The sequence below is a fragment of the Pristis pectinata genome, chromosome 2 (genome assembly GCF_009764475.1).
Source record: "Pristis pectinata isolate sPriPec2 chromosome 2, sPriPec2.1.pri, whole genome shotgun sequence".
In the NCBI taxonomy this organism is placed as follows: Eukaryota; Metazoa; Chordata; class Chondrichthyes; order Rhinopristiformes; family Pristidae; genus Pristis; species Pristis pectinata.
In genome coordinates this window covers 6,981,410-6,994,673 of record NC_067406.1, presented here as the reverse complement: position 1 = coordinate 6,994,673, position 13,264 = coordinate 6,981,410, and positions in this window count along the sequence as shown.

The following is a 13,264-nucleotide window of genomic DNA, read 5'->3' as shown; positions in this document are numbered from 1 at the left end:
GGCCTCTAGTATTTGACATATCCATCATGGGGAAAAGCCTCTGCTTATCCAACTGTATGATTGTATGACATTTGAAGGCGGAGTACAAGGTTAATAGCAGGACTCTCAGCAGTGTGGAGGAACAGAGGGGTCTTGGGGTCCATGTCCATAGATCCCTCAAGCTTGCTGTGCAGTACAATAGGGTTGTTAAGAAGGCGTATGGTGTGTTGGCCTTCATTAGTCGGGGTATTGAGTTCAAGAGCCACGAGGTAAGTTGCAGCTCTATAGAACTCTGGTTAGACCTCACTTGGAGTATTGTGTTCAGTTCTGGTCACCTCATTATAGGAAGGATGTGGAAGCTTCAGAGAGGGTGCAGAGGAGATTTACCAGGATGCTGCCTGGATTGGAGAGCATGTCTTATGAGGATAGGTTAAGTGAGCTGGGGTTTTTCTCTTTGGAAAGGAGGATGAGAGGTGACTTGATAGAGGCATAGGTTGAGTGGACAATCAGAGACTTTTTCCCCAGGGCAACAATGACTAACACGAGGGGACATAATTTTAAGGTGATTGGAGGAAAATACAAGGGGGATGTCAGGGGTAAGTTTTTATTAAACAGAGAGTGGTGGGTGCATGGAATGCTCTGCTGGCAGAGGTTGTGGGGGCAGATACATTAGGGACAGTTAAGAGACTCCTAGATAGATAGAGTACATGAATGATAGAGAAATGGGGAGCTATGTGGGAGGGAAGGGTTAGATGAATATTAGAGTAGGATAAAATGTCAGCACAACATTGTGGGCCGGAGAGCCTGTACTGTGCTGTAGTGTTCTATGCTCTATGCTAAGCAGAGGTTACGCACAGGAAGGTCCACACATAGCAACAAAACCAATGGCTGTTCAGGAGCATCAAATAGAAGCAGAGTTAATGTTTCAGGTTAGAGATCCTTCCTCAGAATCATCATGGGTATTATTATTCTATTTGGTACTGGTACTTAATGAGGAAGGAATGTTGTCTGAGCAACTGGGAAACTCTGTATAAATCTTTAGATGGAATGATGGGCTCATCGTCAAGTCAAGCCGAGTTTACTGTCATGTGCACAAGTGCGGTGAGGTACAGGTACAATGAAAAACTGGCTTGCAGCAGCATCACAGGCACAGAGGTACAGACAACACACAGAACATAAATTATACATAAATTATACAATAGAGGAAAAAAGACTGTGCAAAAAAGTTCACAGAGACAAGTCCAGGGTAGTGCAAGAGGTGGTCCGTAGTGTTCCGTTGCTGAGGTAGGGTTAGGGTTGTGCAGGTCAGTTCAAGAACCTGATGGTTGTAGGAAAGTAGCTGTTCCTGAACCTGGTGGTGTGGGACTTCAGGCTTCTGTACTTCCTGCCCGATTGTAGCTGTGAGAGGATGGCATGGCCCGGATGGTGGGGATCCTTGTCGATGGATTCTTGAGGAGGTGCCACTGTCAAAGGTGGGGAGGGCTGCACCTGTGATGGAACAGGCTGCATCCACTAGTCTCTGCAGCCTATGTGTTGGAATTTTCTTTAAAAGGTGACCATTCCCTTCATACAAGCAGCCCCAAGGTACAGTGCTCAAGCCCATAACAGACCCTTCAACCCCAACCTACTAAAGCAGAAGTGAGAGATTTTGCCAAAGGTCAGACGAGAACAAAATGCCCAAACTCATGATGATTCTGACAAGGGTTCTCTAACCTAAAACATAAAATAAGATATCTTTATTAGTTGCATGTACATCGGAACACACAGTGAAATGCATCTTTTGCGCAGAGTGTTCTGGGGGCAGCCCACAAGTGTCGCCACGCTTCCGGCGCCAACAAAGCATGCCCACAACTTCCTAACCCGTACGTCCTTGGAATGTGGGAGGAAACCAGAGCACCCGGAGGAAACCCACGCAGACACGGGGAGAACGTACAAACTCCTTACAGACAGTGGCCGGAATTGAACCCGGATCGCTGGAGCTGTAATAGTGTTACGCTAACCACTACACTACCGCGCCTGCCCATGAACATGAACTCTGCTTCCCTTCAGTGCTGACTGAACTGCTGAGTGTTTCCAGAATCTGTAGCTTTTTGTTTCTTTTGATTTTGAGGGATGATGATAGAAGCTAAATGGGAACACTGTCACATTCAGGTTCCCCTCCCTGTCACTCTCCACCCTGACTTGGAAATGTATCCCTGTTCCTTCATCGTCACTGGGTCCAAGTCCTGGAACTCCATCCCCAACAACACTGTGGGAGCACCTTCCCCAGAAGGACTGTAGCGGTTCATGAACGCAACTCTTCACCACCTTCTCAAGGGCAATTAGCAAAGGGCAATAAATGTCCACATTGTGAAAATGAAAACAAAATAAGAGGTAGAAAAGGACATTGGGATGTTAAGATACCTTTATTAGTCACATGTACATCGAAACACAGTGAAATGCATCTTTTGCGCAGTGTTCTGGGGGCAGACTGCAAGTATTGCCATGCTTCTGGCACCAACATAGAAACATAGAACACTACAGCACAGTACAGGCCCTTCAGCCCACAATGTTGTGCCGACATTTTATCCTGCTCTAAGATCTATCTAACCCTTCCCTGCCACATAGCCCTCTATTTTTCTATCATTCATCTAAGAGTCTCTTAAGTGTCCCTAATGTATCTGTCCCCAAAACCTCTGCTGGTTTCCACGCACCCACCACTCTCTGTGTTAAAACTTACCCCTGACATCCCCCTTATACCTTCCTCCAATCACCTTAAAATTATGTCCCTTCCTGTTAGCCACTGTCACCCTGGGGAAAAGTGTCTGACTGTCCACTCGATCCATGCTCTTATCATCCTGTACACATGCCCACAACTTCCTAACCTCTTTGGAATGTGGGAGAAAACCAGAGCACCTGGAGGAAACCCACGCAGACACGGGGAGAACAATGTTCTGAGGTAATGGAAGTTCTTCCTTGGGATTTCTTGCTCCTCCACTATCTTCACATTTCCTTTCCTTCCTGACGTCCTCTCTGGATGCTTCATTCAGATCTAAGATCATGGACACTCACAAATGAGTTCAGCTTTGAGGTGACTGCAGTGAAATTGCAAACGCAGGTCCAACAAAGTGAAAGACCAAAAGAAAGGTGTGTTCCTCAGACATGCATCTGTATACTAATGCAACAGAAACAACTGTCCCATTATGAATCCCCAAGGCTCAAACCATTATAACATGTTGTCAATAGACATTCCTGAAGCTGTCAGCATGCTGCAACAGATCTGAAATTTCTGCATGTCTATCCAATGCCTTCAGTGACACACACACCCCCAACACCCCCTCTTCAACCCTCCCATTGCACAGTCCTATTTCATATGATACTGATTTGCTCAGCCTTGAACATATACAGTGACTTGGACTTCATAAGTGTCTGAGGTAGAGAATTCCAATAATTCACAGCCCTCTCAGAGGGGGATAATCCTCCAATCTTCAGTGGGTGACTACTTATTCTGAAGCTGTGGTCAAGACACCTGTGTTAGACTACTATGTATTAACTGCACCTTTGCCTTCAATACCACAATTCCAAGTAATCTTGTCTCCAAACTCCTAGACCTGGGACTCAACACCTCCCTTTGCAACTGGACCCTTGACTTCCTGACCAACAGACTACAATCAGTAAGGATAGGCAGCAAAACCTCCACCACTATTAGTCTCGACATTGTTGCCCCATACGGCTGTGTCCTCAGCCCCCTACTTTACTCCATATGCATTCAAAATTGTGTGGCCAGATCCTGCTGTAACTCCATCTACAAGTTTGCAGATGACACCACTGTAGTGGGCCGAATCTCAAATAACGATGAGTCGGAGTACAGGAAGGAGATTAGAGAGCCTAGTGGCTTGGTGTCGTGACAACAACCTTTCCCTCAATGTCAGCAAACCAAAAGAGCTGGTCATTAACATAGATGCCATGGCCAACAAAGCTCACCAGCGTCTGTACTTCCACAGGAGGCTAAAGAAATTCAGCATGTCCCCCTTCATATGCACCAGTTTTTATCAATGTACCATAGGAAGCATCCTATCTGGATGCATCACGGCTTGGTATGGCAACTGCTCTGCCCAAGAAACTGCAGAGAGTTGTGGACACAGCTCAGCACATCATGAAAACCAGCCTCCCCTCCATGGACTCTGTCTACACTTCCCGCTGCCTCAATAAAGCAGCCGGCATAATCAAAGACCCCATCCACCCTTGACATTCTCTCTTCTCCCCCCTCCTATCAAGCAGAAGATACAAAAGCCTGAAAGCACATACCACCAGGCTTAAGGACAGCTTCTATCCCACTGTTATAAGACTATTGAATGGTTCCCTAGTACAACAAGATGCACTCTTGACCTCACAATCTACCGCATTATGACTTTGCATCTTATTGTCTGCCTGCACTTCATTTTCTCTGTAACTGTAACACTTTATTCTGCCTTGTACTACCTCAATGCACTGTGCAATGAATTGATTTGTATGAATGGTATGCAAGACAAGTTTTTCACTGTACCTTGGTACAAGTGACAATAATAAACTAATTCCAATTCCAATTCCAATCATTTGTAACAAAACAACTCCCTTCATCCAAGAGATTAACCAAGTGAACTTCTTTGAACTGCTTCCAATGAAAGAATAATCCTTCACCAATAAGGAGATTCAAACTGCAGGCATGCAATATTACAGGCGTGTCTCACCATCTCCTTAAAGAGCTGTGGCAAGACCTTGCTGCTTTCGTAATCCAGCCCCACGCCCCATCGCCATCAATCTTGCTTCATCTGCAAATCCATAGATGTGTCTGCTAGCAGAGGTTGGACCCAGCCTCCATGCCCTGGCAAATTCACCATTCTGGGCAAGCTCACACAAACCCTCCACATGGTGCTTGAAGGAGACACCAGCACACCCAGCAAGCAGCCGTCTTCAGAAGATGAAATGAGAGGAACGCCCTTCATTACCAGAGTGCCTTGGGATCTTCCGAGGTGTTTTACACCCCTACTAAGTGCTTATTGAAATGCAGTTGCTGTTGAACTGTAGGAAATGTGACAGTCAACTTTCACAAGGCTCCAATCAATGAGATATTTGATTCTGGTCATGCAAGAAAATTTTGGTTGGTACATTCTGAGAGTACTTGGACCTTTCACTGAGTTCAGGATATCCCAAAAGCTAGCCCAGTTCTTTTGAAATGTATTATCCGTGTAATGTGGGGACCCCAACAAACTCTTGTCAAAGCCTAAGAGTCACGGGAATCAGTGGGAAAATCAGCATTTATTGTCTCTCCCAACTTATCCTAATTATGCTTCACATTCCGAAACAAAAAAACTAACTGCGGGAAGAACTCAGGAGGATCGAACAGCACCTGTGGAGGCAGAGGGATGGTCGATGTTTCGGGGTCAAGACCCTGCATCAGGACTGAGAGTGCAGAGGGAAGATGGACAGTGCGTAGGAGTGAGAGGGAGGGGTGAGGTAGAAGGTGGTAAGTGATAGGTGGATCCAGATGGAGTCAGGTGGATGAGACGGAGGGGAGGGAGTGTTGAGAGAAGATACTGGCAGGCGATAGGTGAGAGATATAAGAGGGAGAAGGGAGATAAATTAGGCAGATGAAAAGGGATAAGGGATGGTGGAGACCATAGGCTGGTGGGTGATAGGTGAAACCAGACAGGGAAGGATGTTGGGCAGGGAATATGAACCTAGAGTGAAGAAATCCAGGTGGGTGAGCATATGGGGAGATGGGATGAGGTCGGGGAGGTTGGTGGGTCTAAGAAACAAGGGGGGACGGAATGGAAGAGGTGAACCAAAGCAGAGAGTCACTGGGCAGACCGGTGGGCGTGGGAAAAGAACACAGGGGCGTGGGTGACCTGAAAGTGGAAAATTCAGTGTTCATACCCTTGGGCTGTAGACCATTGGAAGAGGAGGTGCTGTTCTTCTAATTTGCATTTGGCCTCACCTATTCCAGGCAACTGCACCATCGAGGACATCTTCAAGAGGCGGTGCCTCAAGAAGGTGGCATCCATCACGAAGGACCCTCACCATCTGGGGCATGCCCTCTTCTTGTTCCAGGTACAGGAGCCTGAAGACCCACACTCAGTGAACGGTCCATGAACTCACGAACAACACTTCATTATTTCTTTTAGTTTTGCACTATTTATTTATTATTGTAATGTATTACTGTACTGCTGCCACAAAACAACAAATTTTACATCATATAAATCAGTGACAATAAATCTGCTTCTAGCTCTGATTCTGATTCTGAGCACCTGTGCTCTGTCCACAATGGCCATCTTGAGCTTTTGGTTACATGCCAGTTCAAATCCTCTTCCCATTCCCACACCAACCTGTCTGTCCTTGGCCTTTCCCACTGCCATGGTATGAACACTGAATTTCCCAATTTCAGGTAACCTACACTCCCCGTGTTCCTCTCTCGCTCCCACCACTTGGAGGACACAGGTTTCTCTTCTTCAAGTAAAGGTTATAGGATTGTTAACCCACAAGCCAACTGCACCCTGATCTAATCTCAGTAAACAGAGGTACATTGAGGTAGTAAGTAGAATACAGATTATAATGTGACACAGAGAAAGTGCAGTGCAGGTAGACAAATAAAGTGCAAGGGCCACGACGAGGTAGATTGGGAGATTAAGAGTTCATATTGTTTTTACCTGTACTACCTCAATGCACTCTGTACTAACTCAGTGTAACTGCACTGTGTAATGAATTGACCTGTATGAACGGTATGCAAGACAAGTTTTTCACTGTACCTTGGTACAAGTGACAATAATAAACCAATACCAATAACAATGCCAATACCAATACCAATCTTTAACGTACAAGAGGTCCATTCAAGAGTCTGATAACAGCAGGATAGAGGCTGTCCTTGAACCTGGTGGTACGTGCTCCTGGGCTTTTGTATCTTCTGCCTGATGGGAGGGGGGAGAAGAGAGAATGTCCAGGGAGGGAGGGATCCTTGATATGTTGGCTACTTTCCCGAGGCAGTGTGAAGTGTAGACAGAGTCCATGGAGGGGAGGCTGGTTTGTGCAATGGTGGTTGAAAGTGGACTTGAACTTTGGAATGGTCCATGATCTCACTAAGTGATGAAGGAGACAATGGTCTTCCTCTGTTCCTTGTGATCTTACGTTGACTCTCTGGACTGGAGTTTGAACTAGTCTTTTGAGTGAGAAGTACAACCCACTGGCCCCCCAGTCAATGGGATCCCCCAACGGCAGAGCCAGAGAAAGATTAGGTTTGGCAGAAGCCAAGTAAGTTACAGTGCAAGTAGAGCAATCCCGACCTCTGGAGCTGTCTGTGTGGAGTTTGCACGTTCTCCCTGTGACCCTCGGGTGCTGCGGTTTCCTCCCACATCCCAAAGACATGTAGATTAGTAGATTAATTGGCCGCTGTAAATTACCCTTAGTATGGGCAGGTTGGCCAAGCCAGGTCTTTATTCCTTGGAACGTAAGAGAAGGAGGGGCGACCTTATAGAAATTATGAGAGGCATTGATAAAGTGGATGGTAACAGTCTTTTCCCCAGGACAGGGAAGTCCAAAACTAGGGGGAAGATTTTAAAGGAACCTGAGGGGCAACTTTTTCACGCATAGGGTGGTGAGTACATGGAACGAGCTGCCAGAGGCAGTGGTTGAGGCAGGTACAATAGTGTCATGTAAGAAGCACTTGGATAGGTACTTGGAGGGGTGGGGATATGGACCGAACGCTGGGGCAAGCTGGGTGGGCACTGTGGTCAGCATGGACTCGTTGGGCCGAAGGGCCTGTATCCGTGCTGTATTGCTCTATGTAGCTGATTGGTAGAATCTGGGATATTGGTGCAATATTGGCAGGATATTAGATAACTCTAGGAAGAATTAGTGCGGATTAGTGTAAATAGTTATTTGACGATCAGCACAGACTTAGTGGATTTGTTTCCGTGCTGCATGTCTATGACTATGTTCAGTGACTGCAGTGAGTATAAGCAGGTGTACCTACTGTAAACAACATCTCAGAATTGATTTTTGATTTCAGGAAGGGGAAGGAGGACAAACATGTGCCAGTTTACATTGGGTGATCAGCGGTGGAGAGGGTCGGCAGCTTTAAATTCCTGAATGGTAACATATCGGATGAGCTGTCCTGGGCCCAGCATGTCGTTGCAATCACAGGGAAGGTGTGCCAGCGTCTTTACTTTCTTAAAAGTTTAAGGAGGTTCGGCTTGTCACCGAACACTCCAACAAACTTCTACAGATGTACTGTTGAAAGTATCCTGACTGGTTGCATCATGGTCTGGTACGGCAATTCGAATGTACAGGAACATAAGAAGCTGCAGAGATTAGTGGACCAATACATCACGGGAAAATCCCTCCCCACCATCGGTAGTAGCTACATGAGGCACTGCCTCAAGGAGGCAACATCTATCAACAAAGATCCCCACCATCCGGACCATGCCATTGTCTCACAGCTACCAATGGGCAAGAAGTACAGAAGCCTGAAGTCCCACACCACCAGGTTCAAAAACAGCTCCATCCATTGAACCATTCAGTCTTGAACCAACCAGCACAACCCTAATCACTACCTCAGTATAGCAACACTATGACCACTTTGATCACTTTGCACTAAGATGGACTTTGCTTTATTTTGTTCTAATTGTGTTGTTTCTTGTAAAAATTGTGTATAATTTATGTTTAATTTATGTTTTATTGTGAATGCTGCTTATCTGATGCTATGTGCCTGTGATGCTGCTGCAAGTAAGTTTTTCATTGCACCTGTGTTGCCTTGCATACCGATCATACAGGTCAATTCAATACACAGTGCAGCTACATTGGGTTAGTACAGAGTGCATTGATGTAGTACAGGTAAAAACAATAACAGTACAGAGTAAAGTGTCACAGCTACAGAGAAAGTGCAGTGCAACAAGGTGCAAGGTCACAACAAGGTAGATCATGAGGTCAGAGTCCATCTCATCGTATAAGGGAACTGTTCAAGTCTTATCACAGTGGGGTAGAAGCCATCCTTAAGCCTGGTGGTACATGCCCTCAGGCTCCTACCTGATGGGAGAGGAGAGAAGAGAGAATGTCCACGGTGGATGGGGTCTTTGATTATGCTGGCTGCTTCGCTAAGGCAGCAAGAGGTAAAGACAAGAGTCCAAGGAGGGGAGGCTGGTATCCATGACGCGCTGGGCTGTGTCCACAACTCTCTGCAGTTGTGTACTTGTCATGTCTCCTTGTACTTGTGCACATGACGATATACTCGACTTTGACTTTGATTTTTGAAATTTGTGGCTGTTATTATAAGATTGTAAGGGTTTTTTTGCTTGAATCTTATTATTAAGAAGGTTGAAGAACAAAGGCCATCTCTTTGTGTGGGTTTTATGGAGCAATTAGATATGCCCATTATTACAGTGCAGATGGCACAGCTCATTTGTGAGATTTACTATCAGCTGCAATTACAGAGAAAGTAACCCTTACCCAGTAATGGACTTCTCATCTGTCTTTCTGACTGGGTGTTATTAGGAAGGCAATGGCTGAGTTGCAGAATACCAGAACATAGAGTCATAAAGTTATACGGCATGGGAGAAAGGCCTTTGCCCCAACATGTCCCACTTGCCTGCATTTGGCCAATATCCCTCTGAACTTTTCCTATCCATGTACCAGGCACGGTAGTGTAGCAGTTAGCGTAACGCTTTACAGGGCCAGCGACCCGGGTTCAATTCCAGCCGCTGTCTGTAAGGAGTTTGTACGTTCTCCCCATGTGTCTGCGTGGGTTTCCTCCGGGTGCTCCGGTTTCCTCCCATATTCCAAAGATGTACGGGTTAGGAAGTTGTGGGCATGCTATGTTGTTGCTGGAAACATGGCGACACTTGCGGGCTGCCCCCAGAACAGTCTACGCAAACGATGCAGTTCACTGTGTGTTTCGATGTACATGTGACTAATAAAGATACCTTATCTTATCTCACCTGTCCAAGTGTCTTTTAAACATTGTTAGTGTATCCACCTCTATCACTTCCAGGCAGCTTGTTCCACTTACCTTTTGTGTGAAAAGTTTGCCCCTCTCACCTCAAACCTATGCCTTCTAGTTTTAGACAGTGACCATTCACCTCAGCTGTTCACCTCATGATTTTATAAACCTCCATAAGGTCACCCCTCAGCCTCCGACGCTCCAGGGAAAAACAGTCCCAGCCTATCCGGTCTCTCCTCATAACTCAAGCCCTCCAGTCCCTGGAACATCCTTGTGCAGGGGAAGATTACATTGGGATTATTGAGCCAGACATTTGGAGAAGCTGCCCAGTTAGTTTGAACCCTCACCTCACCCTGCACATCCCCCTGAATACAACAGATTTCCCCTTTTCGCCAGTTTTAATCCAGTCCCTCACAGAAAGCAGTTGTTGAACCTGCTGTGTCAAACCGTAAGGTAATCAATCTGCTGATACAAACAAATGAACAGAGGCATAACCCATCTGAAATGGATGGAATCATGGAACGGTTACATCACAGTTGGAGGCCAGTCAGCTCATTCAGTCTGTGCTGGCTCCTAGTAGAGCATCCCAACCATCCTCATCCCCTACTGTTTCCCTGCAGCCCTGCAAATGGTTTTCTGTCTACACTCCTTGCTGCCTCCGTAAAGCAGTCAATATAATCAAAGACCCCACCTACCCTGGACATTCTCTCTTCTCCCCCCTCCCATCAGGCAGAAGATACAAAAGCCTGAAAGTATGTACCACCAGGCTCAAGGACAGCTTCTGTCCCGCTGTTGTAAGACTATTTAACGGTCCCCTAGTACGATAAGATGGACACTTGACCGCACAATTTACCTCGTCGTGGCCCTTGCATCTTATTGTCTGCCTGCACTGCACTTTCTCTGTAACTATGACAGTTTATTCTGCATTCCGTTATTGCTTTTCCCTCAATGCACAGATGTGATGAAATGATCTGTATGGATGGCATGCAAAACAAAGTTTTTCACTGTACCTTGGTACATTTGACAATAATAAACCAATTTGCCAAATTACAATTTACAAATGTTTCCCAGAAATGTTCATCTATCTCACTAAAAAGCCCTTACTGAATTAAATCATGCTGACTTCTTCAGCAACAAACAATTTGCTGGAGGAACTCAGCAGGTCGAGCAGTATCTGTAGTGGAGAAAGGAACTGGGTGGTAACCCTGCAACTCTAAACCCCTGCAGATGCTGCTCGACCCGCTGAGCTCCTGCAGCAAATTGTGTGTTGCTCCAGATTCCAGCATTTGCCGTCTCCTGTGTCTTCTCCTTCACTTCTGAATGTTCCTTTGTCGACATCGGGTGAAGGTGCTGAGATAAAGAATGACCGAAGTGGCATGAGCCCATAAGACCATAAGGTATAGGAGCAGACTTAGGCCATTCAGCCCATCGAGTCTCCTCTATCATTCAATCATGGCTGGTTTTTTTTCAACCCCAGTCTCCCACCTTCTCCCCATAACCCTTAACCCCCTTACCAATCAAGAACCTATCCATCTCTGCCTTAAATACACCCAATTCGTTGCCCTCTGTGGCAACGAATTCCACAGATTCACCATCCTCTGGCAGGAGAAATTCCTCCTCATCTCAGTTTTAAAAGGACGTCCCTTTATGCTGAGGCTGTGCCCTCGAAACCTAGACGCTCCCACTGATGGAAACATCCTCTCCACATCTACTCTGTCAAGGCCTTTTAGTATTTGGTAGGTTTCAATGAAATCTCCCCTCATCCAACTGAACATTGTTTACAGGCCCAGAGACATCACATGCTGCTCATAGGCTTCATTCCCGGGATTATTCTTGTGAACCTCCTCTGGACCGTCTCCATGGCCAGCATATCCTTTCTTAGATGCGGGGCCCAAAATTGCTCACAATACTCCAAATGTGGTCTGACCAATGCCTCATAAAGCCTCAGCAGGGCTTCCTCATTCATAGAAACATAGATCTACAGCACAATTCAGGGCCTTCAGCCCACAAAGCTGTGCTGAACATGTCCCTACCTTAGAAATTACAAGGCTTACCCATAGCCCTCTATTTTTCTAAGCTCCAGGTACCTATCCAAAAGTCTCTTAAAAGACCCTATCGTATCCGCCTCCACCACCGTTGCCGGCAGCCCATTCCACGCACTCACCACCCTCTGAGTAAAAAAAGTACCCCTGACATCTCCTCTGTACCTACTCCCCAGCACCTTAAACCTGTGTCCTCTTGTGGTAACCATTTCAGCCCTGGGGAAAAGCCTCTGACTATCAACACGATCAATGCCTCTCATCATCTTATGCACCTCTATCAGGTCACCTCTCATCCTCCGTCGCTCCAAGGAGAAAAGGCTGAGTTCACTCAACCTGTTTTCATAAGGCATGCTCCCCAGTCCAGGTAGCATCTTTGTAAATCTCCTCTGTATCCTTTCTATGGCTTCCACATCCTTCCTGTAGTGAGGCGACCAGAACTGAGCACAGTCCTCCGAGTGGGGTCTGACCAGGGTCCTTTCAAGATGGGTTATAACATTGCATTTGCATGAGGTTGTTCTCCCTGAGACCATATGGTGAGGAAATCTAAATCTTCATGTTCCACTCCTCCCAAGCAAGAGCAAAGGCTGCAGGGTGACACAATGCAGCAAGCAAACCGTACAAATTCTAATTCGTCTTGCTTGCTGGTACTCATTAACCTATCAGATCTTAGCCCTCGAGCCATCTATTCATCACAAGCTCTGCCAACAATTTTCAAGCAAATTCAGAGGGCTTGCACCAGAAAAGGACCTGATGTTATTGCAAGGTTTATTTTTGAAATGAAATTCAAATTGGTTTTGATCTGTTTGCAGGATCGGGATAATGAGATTAATGTGGACGGCCTGTACTAACTGTGCATTCATTATGAAATTATGATTGAGAGCATGTCAGAAATAGCCACAATATATTGCGCGTAGATACAATTAAAGTGACCAAAAAAAAGCTAATGGGTTGTATCATACTTCATGGTAACTTCCGAGGATTTCTTTATAATCTGTAATTTTGTATAGTGGAAGACAACCTTGGCGGAAGTTCCTGGAAAGCTGGTGATAGTGCAATGAATCTTGACTTTGCTGCAAAGGGGATGCAGGAATGACAGAGTGTGGTGGCACAGTGGTTAACTCACTAAACTGGTACCCAGAGGGCTGGGGTGCTGATCCAGAGATGTGGATTCAAATCCCACCATGGAATTAAAGTCCAACTAAATTAAACAAATCTGGAATTAAAGTGCGTGTGACAATGAAGGTGATTATGAAACTACTGAGTGCTTAACAGAAATCTAACTGGGTCGTTGATGTCC